The sequence below is a fragment of the Macrobrachium rosenbergii genome, chromosome 47, assembly GCF_040412425.1.
Source record: "Macrobrachium rosenbergii isolate ZJJX-2024 chromosome 47, ASM4041242v1, whole genome shotgun sequence".
NCBI classification, from domain to species: Eukaryota; Metazoa; Arthropoda; class Malacostraca; order Decapoda; family Palaemonidae; genus Macrobrachium; species Macrobrachium rosenbergii.
This window is the reverse complement of record NC_089787.1, coordinates 32,178,110-32,190,658: the sequence shown is the minus strand read 5'-3', so window position 1 is coordinate 32,190,658 and position 12,549 is coordinate 32,178,110. Positions and strand designations below refer to the sequence as shown.

The following is a 12,549-nucleotide window of genomic DNA, read 5'->3' as shown; positions in this document are numbered from 1 at the left end:
GGCTTGTTCCATATAATTAGGGTTCATCCTCTGAATAATAATATGTTTCTGGTTGCCACCTTGAACGATGTTCTTCATAAATGAAACGTACTTGTTTTCCCTGAAACTAGCTCTTACGACGTGTCAGAATCTTGAGGTTTTCTTATAATGGTCCCCACGTAAAGGTGGTGTTTTTCAGTAAACCTACAATCTATCACGCCAGTCGTCGCCATCTTGGGTCATACACCGAAACCTAAGACATGTCTCCCGTCTTTCCTTGGGATACAGTCACTTAAGAACGTGATCTATTTATATTTTATGAACAGTCGCTCTCTTACATCAGCTCTTGCTATTTTGAGAAGTAATCTTCTCGAATAAAGGAGCTCGTTCTTCCTTTTCCCCTTAACCAATTATCTGTTACGTCACTAAAGAAATATTCCCATCTGGGATGCTATTCGTTTTGTTTCAGCTTCCCTTCCAACCGACGACATCTCAGGAAACACTTAACGAAAAGTTTCTGTATTTTTCCTTGAATCCTAGCCATTGTGTGTGCAAGAGAGAGAGGCGGGGGCGGGGGCGGGGGCGGTGGAAGTGGTGTGTGTGAGAGAGAGAGAGAGAGAGAGAGAGAGAGAGAGAGAGAGAGAGAGAGAGAGAGAGAGAGAGAGAGAGAGAGAGAGAGAGAGAGAGAGAGAGAGAAGGGGAGGAAGGTGTGTGTGCATGAGAGAGAGAGAGAGAGAGAGAGAGAGAGAGAGAGAGAGAGAGAGAGGAGAGAGGGGAAGTGTGTGTGTGTGTGCAGAGAGAGAGAGAGAGAGAGAGAGAGAGAGAGAGAGAGAGAGAGGGGGAAGTGTGTGTGTGCATGAGAGAGAGAGAGAGAGAGAGAGAGAGAGAGAGAGAGAGAGAGAGAGAGAGAGAGAGAGAAGAGGGGAAGTGGTATGTGTGTATAAGAGAGACAGGGGGGGTGTGTGTGTGTGTGTGTGTGTGTGTGTGTGTGTGTGTGTGTGTGTGTGTGTGTGTGTGTGTGTGTGTGTGTGTGAGAGAGAGAGAGAGAGAGAGAGAGAGAGAGAATAATGGAACTATTTTTTTCTCAGGAACGGGGCACAAATATCCTTAAAAGACAGCGAAAACGCCAGTCGCAATATACAGACAAGGGAATTTTCATTGCCAGACACTTTTATCAACTTACAGCTGTAATAACTTCGGATTCTAGCCACGAAACCTAAATTACTGATATCGGTTTGGTCGATGTTTTAAGAGTAAAATGACCAATTTCGAAGCCTCCGCAAGGCAATCCAATATGACATTAGGTATTTTTATTTCAAAATCCGTAAAGAAACTCGAAATAACAAAGGATTTTCTTTTACCTAAGGAGCTTTATGCAATAACAGGTCGGAGTTTGACGCTCACCTCCAATGAACTGAATTTTCTCTTTTACAAAAACTTAAAATATAAAGCAATAATGTCATCACTTTGTAAAATGTCAGTGTGAGAGAAATAAGTCTTCGTAATATCCATTTTTCTTATACATCTAATGTGCAGCTTTTAAGAGAAGGAGCTAATCCATTCCTTCAGGGGTAAAGTTTTCTTTATTTTCTTTTCCTTTCACACCTCGGCTAGTTAATGTGGTATAGACACGCCAGTCCCGCTGACCTTTGTAAGCAGATTATGATTTTGTTGATATATCAGTCCACCAGAAATGTCATGATATATTTTGATAGAAAATATGTCCGCAAAAAGTATTTTACTTGTTAGCAAAACATCCACTTAGAGACATTGTCATTCTTAAGCAAAGAAAACAACTACAAATTTGTTTCTGCGTATTTTAAAGTTAACGTAAAAACGCAAGCACATGACCTTGAATGCAAGCAAGTATACAACAAGCAACACAATGCCACTGTAAGGAAACCGAGAAATCCAACGCAGAAAAAAATTATTGGATTTTCCACGAACACCTGCCACTGTTTTTGGAATACGAAGCAAAAATGAACCCAAAAGGTATAGCTTTCCCACGAGCGAACTGGGTCATCTTTAAGAACTCTGAGATAGGAAGGCATGTCGTGCCCTTTGCAACGTAACTTATATTACCAGGAACTACCCCGTTTTGTAATGAATAAGCACTGTTGCAGTGTAACAAGGTCGTTCGCACGTCTAAGGCAACTATTCTTCATAATATATTATGTCTTCGTTTTCTTTCTTTCTTGCGAAGGCTGACGGACTAACAATAACAATAGCCTATCTAGCCCAAGCCTGTAGATAGCAGACAGCCTGAAGAAGGAAAGCAGATAGTGAGAATTGGGAAAAACCAAAGACTAGAAAGATCCCAGAGCCGTAAGATGAACCACCTTTCCCCAAAACTCTGCAAGCCGCAGGAAAGGCCAGCTGTCTTCCGTGCAGAGCTGGATGCACGTATCAGCGGGACTCGTAAACAGACTGGCCAGAGGTGTGAAACGAAAAGAAACCCTTAATGCGTGCTCATAAACTGCGAGGGAAAACGGCTAAGTAGCCATTTCAATGCAAGGATTTTCCAAGCGAACGTCAAATGTTTCTGACTCGACCACGGCGAGAGGGTGAACGGTGGCACATCCCAGCAATACATATAAAGGAGGGAAGCGGAAAGGAAAGAGAGAGAGAAAACACAGAAATGAAACAAATACGAAAAGATATAAGAGGAGAAACCGAAAAGAAATTGAGACGGGTGACAGCGGAGGCGTTCTCGCTCTGAACATTAAAGATGAGTTATGCTAGCCCATACCCGCTGCTCGACACGCAACCAAGGACCATTTTCGAGCGGTTTCCAGGGCGTTCATGACCCTTACGCTCGCTCAAGTCAGTCATGAAAAAGCCCTTGGCAATCGACGCCTTTCTGATAACATTTGCGATTTCACTCAGGAGCAATTCTGCTTTCAACCGCAGTGGTTTCGCGAGAGAGATCTTAAGACAAATGTGATTTTGTAGTCAAATTTTTAAAATATTTCCGTCAGTGTAAACTGTAATTAAATCTAATTTTGGACTTGTACCAGCAAGTAAATCGGAATGTAATTTACATTTTTGACGGATAAGCGAGGTTGGAGGGCCGCCTTTTTTTCAACCACTTCTTTATTTATAACTTATTTATTAGGTCTTAACTTTATTTCACCCAAATGGGCATACATTCGAGTTCCATATGTGTGCACATCATAAATAGTAGAAGTAATATAAGTGGTAATGATCAAACCTAAGCACCAATCACCGCCGTTTCTACATCCAAATGCATTCTAAATTCAAGGTACGGTTTGGGCCAGGAGACAGAGCTTTAAAAACTTTACAATTTCAAAGCAAGGAGAGTTTAAGTTAAACTTAAAGTTTTTAATTGGTTATAAATAGAAAAAATATCCTCAAATGGGAAAAATGATACCTGAATTTAACTCTTGAATAGCTGGATCTGTTTCCTCCTGGGCAAACCAGCGAAAATACATCGCTTCTTGCTGGGAAAGCACCTAACAAGTCATGAAATTCTCAGCTAAATAACAAGAAAAACATGGGACTTAACTTGCCTCGAAAAAACGTGACACAATTTTCGTCTTAATAAAAACAAGCAAAAAATGCGCCGAAGTTTCTTCCGCGCAATCGAGTTTTCTGTACAGCCGCTACAGCGTATAATCAAGGCCAGCGAAAATAGATCTATCTTTCGGTGGTCTCGGTATAATGCTGTATGAGTCGCGGCCCATGTAACTTTAACCACGGCCCGTGGTAGCCTATGCTACATCGTTCCCGGAAGCACGATTATGGTTAACTTTAACCTTAAAGAAAATAAAAACTACTAAGGCTAGATGGCTAAAATTTGGTATGTTTGATGACTGGAGGGTGGATGATCAACATACCGATTTGCAGCCCTCTAGCCCCAGTAGTTTTTAAGATCTGAGGGCGGACAGAATGAAATGTGGACGGACAGACAAAGCCGGCACAATAGTTTTCTTTTACAGCAAACTAAAAGGGGCAAAAACGTGATTTTATTTTCTCTTGCAGGCAACTTCAAAAGTCCTGTAGTTACCTCCTGAAATTCTAACTTTAAAATATAAATAACTAAAATGGAAAACTCTCTCCTGCTGGGTAAAATAATCAAGAGATCTATCTCCTCTTTAAAAAACGACAAAAAAGAAACTGCTTTCGGATTAATGACTGGGAAACCAACCGAATTCCTATTGGATGACCGACAGAGGAGCTATCCGAGACATGAGCATTTCTCTACAATTACGTAAGAAACAAATGTTTTCAAGATTTAATTAATTATCCTAACGAAAAAAGTTTCAGCCAAGTTTCGCAAATATAAGTAACTTAAAGAGATAATTTCACTTGGGTATACGATCCGATTAAAAAACTACTTCCCTTAAATGTTAACTGGATTTACACCGTTTGGTTCGTAAATACTGGCGTCACAATGACATAGGTCACATATTCCGGTACCAGAGATTAACGGGATGAATATTCCAAATAACTATCAGGGTTTATAATAACAGGTCATTGCGACCATCACTGGAGAGGAACGTAAATGCCAAAGGCAGGAAACGGAATGGGCATTTTTGGGCAGCCAAGCTTATTCCAGGGACGTCACCACAGAGAAAAGCACTATAGCTGAAATGAATTAAACTGTACAACAGAACGAATGTTAATAATAACAAACAAACCGCGCGAACCATAAGGTCGAAATCTAAGATATTTCCTAATCAGCCTTCAAAGAGGATCAAAGCATTGTGAGAAATGCGAATGAGCTACTATAACCCATTATCATTTATTATCATCATCCTGAAGATGGAACCGCATTCATGTGGAACAGGCCTAAAGGGGCCCCACTGACTTGAGATTCAAGCCTCCGAAGAATATGGTGTTCATTTGACAGAAATCACAGAAGGTAATAGGAAATACATAAAGAGGAAACTAGTTATTAGAAAAAAGTTCAAATTAACAAATAGGTAAACATATGAATACATTATCAAAATGTAAATAAATTATTAAACTTTCGAGTTCTAATTGCTCAACATCCTCAGGGAGACCGTTCCACAGTTCAACGGTGTGAGGTTTTATTTTTCCACCTACTGTCTTCAGATCTACCATAATAACCATATGAATTCCAGACCGGGCTTGTAATCATTTCTCAGGGGAACTTCTTTCGGGTCCCCGAAATAATTGGAAACGCCACTCAAGCTCTCAATGAAATCTATATTGAGCGCGATAGGACCCAAACATAGCATCAAGCACAGCTCAACTGAGGGTCCTGCGTTCAAGTTCTGTCTTATTCCAGACTCGGTTATGACGTGGCCCAAAGTTGGGGAATGAACACCACACGAAAGGCTCCTTCCCTTCACACACACACACACACACACACACACACACACACGCCGGAGAAGTCTATTGTCTATGTTCTTCCCCAGGGGAATGAGACCACTGCCCTAACCCTTGTATTCAAACGCTTAAAGTGGGTGTCTGTTGAGAGAGAGAGAGAGAGAGAGAGAGAGAGAGAGAGAGAGAGAGAGAGAGAGAGAGAGAGAGATCTACTGAATGCGTGATCGTTTACCATGCTTGTGGGTTTGCATATTTCAAAGAGAGAGAGATAGAGAGAGAATAAACCTTCTGAATGCATGATCGTGGGTTTGCATATTTCCATCAATCCTAATTGTCTTTCACGGGTACCTTTCATACCATCAATCAGCTTAACTGCAATAAAGTTTTTCCGTCACCTTTATATAAAATCTAATTTATGTATACTAACATGTACTTCTGTCTTATGGAAAGGAAATTACAATTTAAATTACAATTTAGTTTTAAAAAGTTCAGACATATAGTTTAAATTTTAAATAGACTCACACAATACTTTAGCGGGGACAACACTTATTTTCCCTTCACATACTTAATTATATACCCACGGTAAGCTATGCAGATCAATTTTACGTTTTAAAATAGCATATACAATGTGGAGTTTATTTTCTGGTACAAAATTTTCATGTTGCAACTGAGTGAAAACTGTGTCGCAGCAAAATAGGATTATATTTCAAACTGAACGCATTTCATGAATTGTAACTTTAAATAAATTTTATAAACAGACAAGCTTCGTATCCTCATATTTTTAAGTCTGTAAATGTTAGTTTTATATACCATTTCATTCTGTCTATATACTTGGGAATAAAAGGATTATGCATTTACGCCCACACAGCCATAATTACATTTCTCTCTCTCTCTCTCTCTCTCTCTCTCTCTCTCTCTCTCTCTCTCTCTCTCTCTCATCAGATATAAATCTGACCTTTTATTTTCTCCCGACATTATCACAGGGAGCCTCTGTGTCTATAAAAAAATGCAACATTTTAGTTATCAAGTAACAAGAAATGCAATTAAGAGATAATGAAAATTGTATTCACATCGTTATCATCAATTCAATTATAATTACGTATCCGAGCGTAAATTTAACGGATGATAATGCTAGGATAATGGAAGAGGTGGGTCGGAGAATAGTTTCGAACAAACTAGGTGCCATATCTCTACGAAAGGTCTGGGAGAGAAGATAAATGCTTATGCAAGCAAAAGTCTGAAATGTACGAAGGGGTTCTTGAATCCACACTTTTTGATGGAAGGGAAGTGCGGATGTTAATGAAAGTAAAGAGGTGGAAGCTGCTGAGCTGAACATTTTGCATATTTAATGTGCAGGCAGAATGGTTCATCATCAACAAGGTTGATATGAATGGGCCTTGATCATCGTTATCGCTTCCAACGCCGCGTGACGGAAATTTCATCTGTATAATTCAGCCTCCGTCTTTCCCGTCCATTTACCTTCGGCAAATATCCAACCTCCCTTCACGTAGATCTCAAACAACTTAGAGGTGTTAGAATGATAAGTTCCTCGTTGGGAGAGTCGGTAGAGTTGTGGGCTAGCACTCGCTAGGCCAGAGTTCGAGTCTTCCGGCCGGCTAATGAAGAATTGGAGGAATTTATTTCTGGTGACAGAAATTCATTTCTCGCTATAATGTGGTTCTTAGCCACGTAAAATAAGTCTAATCCTTCGGGCCAGCCCTAGGAGAGCTGTTAATCAGCTAAGTGGTCTGGTAAAACTAAGGTATACTTGATTAGTTAGAATGATATAGCTTTGAATTAAAAATTCTATCAATATTTCATAGGAAACTGCCTGAAGAGGGTTCTAGTATTTTTCTAACCAAACAGCATATATTTCTTAAGAGACTCATTAAAGGTAAATCCTGCCTTTACAGCACGGGAACTAAGAACTCTACTAATAATGTTTTGCCAAGAAACAGCCATAGGGCGAAATCATCTCCTCCCAGGAATTACCGAGTCTCAAAATGTAATTCATAAATTAAAATAATAGTAATAAACACTTCAGATCTCAAAATGATTACATTCTATCTCTCCTTTCGACTTTGCTTCCAAAAGTATCAAATCCCTTTAGAGATGAGCAGTAAACCCAAATTCTCAGCAGTTTGCAAACCAAAACTAAAACCAAAATGATAAAATACTTTAAAAACCACAACTTTTCAGAAAATGTGCAGAAACGCGCAAAAGTGCTTCAAGGAACACACTAAAAATGCATTACCTAAAAAAATCTAAGAAGCCTTTTCATAGAAAATTCCTATTCCACGACGAATGGGTCATTTCCCATTTTATAAAACTTCTTGTCGGTGCAAATCTGCTTTCAGTTTTACTTAAAAGATTCTGCTCCTCGCCTACGACCTCCAACGCGTGAAGACGAGTTCGAAAACTTAAGCGTCTCCTTGAAGCAGACACTCGAGGAGGAGAAGCATTCATATTTTAAGGACCACCTTGAATAGGCGCTTGACAAGCATCCGGATTTCGAGGCAGTGATAATCCTCCAGCGCTTTCGAGTTGTAGGCAGAGTTGGTAATTTGTAACGCCAGAGACGCTTTTCAGGGGAGAGTTGCTTGTATGTGTGGTGTCATCCTGTGCATAGATTTTTTTTTTTTTAAGAGTGGAAAGTTCGTTGGGTTGAGCGATACCTTACAACAAGTAAAAAATAAGCCAAAGTTTCTTCGGCGCAATCGATTTGTCTGCACAGCGTATAATGCTGTATGAAACTTTCAGCCTAAGCCCGGTGGTGGCCTGTGTTGTTGGTACCTACAGCGGTGCCAGACGCGAGATCATGGCCAACTTTAACCTTAAATAAAATAAAAACTACCAAGGTTAGAGGGCTGCAATTTGTTATGTTTGATGATTGGAGGGAGGATGATCAACATATCAATTTGCAGCCCTCTAGCCTCAGTAGTTTTTAAGATCTGAGGGCGGACGGACAGACAAAAAGCCATCTCAATAGTTTTCTTTTACAGAAAACTGAAAATGAAAAGCCATAAAAAGAAGGAAAAAAATATCATGTTCTCTTCATAGGAGTTTGAGAACTGCTAAAAATCATTTAAGTTTCCATTGCAAGTGCTTTGAGAATTTGTAGAATAAATTGCAAATTCAGCAAAACAAGAATTTTACAGGCGATGAAATTATTACAAGCAACAGAGTAACATATCGCGGGGGGGGACTTCCATTACAACAAAATAATTTAACAGCTGACGGAATTTTCAGAAGCCAAAGTTCACTAAAAGTATTTAGTGTACATTTATATTAAAAGACCTGGTAAAATATAAGTGAATTTCTATTAACAGAACAGAAAGACAAACTTTGTAACATAGGAATCATCAGCAGAAATGGGGAAATGTGGTACGAGTGGACTTCTGTCAGGGTCATTGATGGTATCTGATGAAGGGAAAAGTTCTTCTCCAAACGATAAATGGATTGAAAGTGGACTTCCTCACCAATATTAGAAGACTTCAATAGTGCATCCCCGTCAAAAGTACTGAATGAATTTGACTAATTTTCATTAAGTACTGAAATGTTTTGAAGGTTTCTTCAACAAGCGGTGACCCACTGGTAGGCATGCAATCTACTTCTTGCCTAAAACCCACAATGCTTTTGCCTTGTTAAGCCACGTATCATCTGTCTTTTTTTCTCAGTCAAAATCCTTGCCTATACCTCTCTCCCAGTAGATAATGCAATGCTATGCATGTTCCTTACTTAAAATAACGACTGTTTTTCACACCTATTCCTTTGGCATCTTCCCCCCCTCATCTAGTTGTCAGCCGTTCAATCGCACTTTCACTACCGCGAAGCAGCACATCACCATATAATCCCTTTATATATTCCTTGCGCCTTTTCACTTTCAAACTTCATTTCTTCTTTACAAACTCAACAGTAACTTTCACAAGCATTCCTAGGACTACTTGAGCCCCTTCCACTCTTACTTAATTCAGATTTACCTCGTTTCCATCCTCCACACTCAACAAAATCATCCAGATACTCAATCCACCATCGGAAGACAGCGATAATTTCCAATACCATCGCTCATCTAATATTTCTTTGTTCTAAGATCCATTTGTTCAATAACCACTCCCTGCTTTTACTTCCCTCCCGTACAACTTCTGAAATAACTGCTTAGCTTTACCAAAGCATTTTTGTTATTTGCCTCTCTTATCTCTTACTTTCTTCATCACTACCTCACGTCCTCTTCTCCCCTGTCATGCAATATACTAGTACATATACAATTTTTTTTTTTAACCTCAGAAATAGCACTCTTACGGGCCAGTCATATAATCACTTACTTAGCTACTTAGTGTTAATCTCGGTATTAGCACAATTAAGGGTCTGTCATATAATCACTTATTTGGCTATTGTGTGTGTGTGTGTGTGTGTGTGTGTGTGTGTGTGTGTGTATGTATATGTATATATATATATATATATATATATATATATATATATATATATATATATATATATGTATATATATATATTATATATATGACACACGAGGGTAACCTTCAATTCCATATTATAAAACCAATACATCAGTCAAATTTTACAGACAAATGAGCAGAAAAAGAACAGTCATCTGGAGACCTCATTCTTTGGAAAATACGCTTCATTTCTGATGCATAATAGGAATATTTCCGTGAAGAATTGGAATTCTTTGGATATGTCCTTTCGTAAAATCAATACCCTGTGCCTCCCCCTCTCACTTACCCCCCTTACCCTCTCTCTCTCTCTCTCTCTCTCTCTCTCTCTCTCTCTCTCTCTCTCTCTCTCTCCCTTTTAAACTAAAGATGGAAGAATTCTTTCGTTCCTCTGATGAAATAACTTGTCTAGAATTCTGCCGCTGCGGAATTATCTTCAACGCTTCTCCTTAACGACCTCTGAAGGTGTCGAAGATAATTATAGGTAATCCGTTAGTTGCATTCCAAGACATTCGTCATTTTGGAAGATGGGGTTTCTGTTAACCCAAGATATACACTTTTCAATATGTAAATATCAAATTGGAATTTCAGCCAACGTGAACACGTTCATAACCATTAGTTTGCAAGAGCATTATCGGATAGTTTGGGATGGTATTGAAAATTGTAAAGACACAGCATGAAATAAACTGTCATTAAACCAAGTTTCGAACTGAATTGAATATAGACGTTAGGCCAAAGGCCAAGCACTGGGAGTAATGAGGTCATTCAGCACTGATAAAAGAAATTGACAGTAAAAGTTTGAAAGGTCCAACGGGAGGAAAACCTCGCAGTTACACTATGGATCAATTGTTAAGAGAGGGATGAAAACCAGATGGAAGAAAGAGAATATGAAAGGAGGTACAGTAAAAGGAACAAAAGGGGTTGCAGCTAGGGGCCGAAGGCACGCTGCAAAGAACCTATAGGGGCTCAATCTTTGAATGAAGCTTGAAGAAAGCCAGATTTGTAAAATCGAGGAAGCATTACCCTGTTTCTTTAAATATTTCGTGCAGAAACGAAATGTGAAAAGTAAATAGATGCTTCATTGATAAGAAGTGTCTTGAAAAACTGATAAAACGCATATCGCCTTCCTATATTTGCTGCATGTAATTCTCTCTCTCTCTCTCTCTCTCTCTCTCTCTCTCTCTCTCTCTCTCTCTCTCTCTCTCCATGTCCTAAGCGAGAACACTTGCGAAATAAATTCTACAGCCACTGGACCATCCTCCCAGTATAACCAAGATTCTTAAAATACGAGCTTGGTTCTCTTCACGGATTCCGAACTAGATAAATAACTTCTAAATTTCGATGAAACGCTGTACCTGTTGACGTCAGAATCTATTTTAGCTCTCGACTGCAGTCGATTAAAGTAGAATAGTGTCAACCACTCAGTCATGTTTAAAAGTCAATTAATATATCTGCAGTCTTGGGGAAATAAGCAAAGTCTAGACCTTGGAAATAAGAACGTACTCTAAGGTCGAAGGTATTTCTTACCGAGAAGTGAAGTACAATCGTTGAGGGAACTTTACGAAACTACCCATCATGGACGATTTAATGACGTAAATATGAATTAACGGAATATTTAGAATGCAGAGTAAGAGATGAAATTCCATTGTGCAAAATTGTACGGAATAGATGTATATTTGTTCGAACACCGTAAAGGCTCGTGTTTATAATACCCCTCGTTTCCAAAGTCTACATTTTCTCTTCCATGATCATATTAGTTTTCTGTGAAAAAAAAAACTATTGTGATGACTTTGTCCGTCCGTCCGCACATTTTTTCTATCCGCCCTCAGATCTTAAAAACTACTAAGGCTAGAGGGCTGCAAATTGGTATGTTGATCATCCACCCACCAATCGTCAACCATACCAATTTGCAGCCCTCTAGCCTCATTAGTGTTTATTTTATTTAAGGTTAAAGTTAGCCAAAATCGTGCTCCTGGCAACGATATGGGATAGACCACCACCGGGACGCGGTTAAAGTTTCATAGGCCGCGGCTCATACAGCATTATACCGAGACCACCGAAAGGTAGATCTCGGTGGCCTTGATTATGCGCTGTACAGAAAACTCGATTGCGCCGAAGAAACTTCGGCGTATTTTTTTTTTTACTTGTCTTGTTTAATACAACGGCAGGGGGGCTGCAAAACGGGCAGCACAAAAGATTAATCAAGTTCGTGAGACAAGAGAAGGTAAGGTTAACTTAAAGTAAGTTTAACCAGTTTACAACTTGTCGAAGGTGTGATATACTTTAAGCCAAAGTAAGTCCAAAATCCTACTATTAATTCAACTGAAAATACACAGATTTATCGACAATATGATGGAGGGGAAGAGCAAATTTATGATCAAAGTACCAGACCGATTGTACAAGCAGTAAAACTGCCTCTTTTTCAAGCCTCAATTATGTAGTTGTTTTTTGTCTTTCCATAAAGAGAGGAATTGAAATTTGTACATGAAATGGTACCAAATCAAACGTACAAAAGCATTTTAATTAAAAACAAAGCCGGAACAATACTTGCAAAAATTAAGCCTTGCTAGCTGTCACTTGAAGTGAAAGATGTAGACAGATTTTTTTATATATAAAAATCGACATCCAGGAGATAAAAGTTACAGTCAGAAACAATTAGGGTTGGGATTATAACACTAAAATTATTACCTGATGTCTAAGCCCTCACTGCAACAACCTGCTGGCCCTGTTTTCCAATGGGACAGGACGTATTCCACATAAATTTGAATGGTTCAATCGAGTTCTCAAATTTAAGATTTTGTTT

The 12,549-nt window shown here is 39.0% G+C and overlaps 1 protein-coding gene and 1 long non-coding RNA gene across 2 annotated transcripts in view; one reads left to right on the top strand and one right to left on the bottom strand.

Annotated features, from left to right (window-relative positions):
• LOC136830745 (uncharacterized) overlaps positions 1–12,549 on the bottom strand; it is a 194,332-nt gene that overhangs the window by 147,879 nt on the left and 33,904 nt on the right. The gene's annotated exons all lie outside the window — the stretch shown is intronic.
• The window catches only part of LOC136830744 (uncharacterized), a 237,823-nt gene that overhangs the window by 220,588 nt on the left and 4,686 nt on the right, over positions 1–12,549 (top strand). The gene's annotated exons all lie outside the window — the stretch shown is intronic.